Below are 1,080 nucleotides of genomic sequence, written 5' to 3'. Positions count from 1 at the left end.
TAAAGATTCTTGCAAACCCCACCCCCAACACCAATTCCTATTCTAAAGTTAACCCATCACTTGTGGTGTTAATACCTGTCAAGATACTTAAATGGAAACCTAGATTCTAAAGACTGAAACTGAATCTTCACCCCAAAATGAAAACAAAACGACTAGGTAAACACACAAACAAAACGACTAGGTAAACACACATACAAGGAGAAAGGGGAAGGGGAGATGGAGGTGTCAGAAGCAAAGCTGAGTGACAGAACACATTCAGTCAGGGTAGATGTTTATACAAAGTGTAGTGGGACGCCAGGAAAAGCTCCTTATGGATTCATGTGTATGCGTCTGGAGGCACCGGATCCCTCCATGGCAGATCCAGGAACAGGGGGCTGAGGGAAGGGCCACTCCTGTCATTCCAGTTTTAGAAGCTCCACATCGAAGACCAGAGTGGCGTGTGGTGGGATGATGCCCGGGTGCCCAATGGCATAGTCTGGGGAGATAGTCAGTTTGGCTCTCTGACCCACACTCATCTGGGCCACCCCTTCTTCCCAGCCTCGGATCACCTCCTGCTTGCCTAGCATAAACTTAAAGGGCTTGTTTCTGTCCCCGGGAAGAATCAAATTTCTTTCCATCTTCAAGCATCCCGGTGTAGTGCACCACGCAGGTCTGGCAGCTCTTTGGGAAGGTGCACCAATCTCTGGGGGAGATGGTCTCCACCTGCACTCCCATGGTGGTGGCGGCAGCAGACACTGGGCGGGTGGCGCGATGGAAGGCAAGGACCCAGAGCGGACCTGGCGGCGGTTCCGTGGCTCTGCCTCTTCCCTCCACGCATCGCCTGCACACCTATCCAATTTCTTAATATCAAAATTCTTTACAAAGAAATGCCACTCAGCTTGATTCCCTGCTTAGAGCACAGGGCAGGTCCTGTGTACCCTTTGCACTCCGGCATTAAGTGCTGAGTTTCTTAAGTCTGTCCCTTTGTTACATTAAAATGACAAGGTTCCATTACTTTTTATGCTGTTTATAAAAGATTGCCAGCTCTTTGTTTCTGCCCTTGCCCTGGGTCTTCGGCAGCAGCTGCCTGCTGGGCCCCTC

At 50.3% G+C, this 1,080-nt stretch overlaps 1 pseudogene; it reads right to left on the bottom strand.

Moving 5' to 3' along the window:
• Window positions 1-332: 332 nt before the first annotated feature.
• On the bottom strand, window positions 333-714 carry LOC144251345 (peptidyl-prolyl cis-trans isomerase FKBP1C-like; annotated as a pseudogene).
• Between the last annotated feature and the right edge of the window lie 366 nt (window positions 715-1,080).

The sequence above is a fragment of the Urocitellus parryii genome (genome assembly GCF_045843805.1).
Source record: "Urocitellus parryii isolate mUroPar1 chromosome 13 unlocalized genomic scaffold, mUroPar1.hap1 SUPER_13_unloc_11, whole genome shotgun sequence".
Lineage (NCBI taxonomy): Eukaryota > Metazoa > Chordata > Mammalia > Rodentia > Sciuridae > Urocitellus > Urocitellus parryii.
This window is presented reverse-complemented; position numbering and strand designations above follow the sequence as displayed.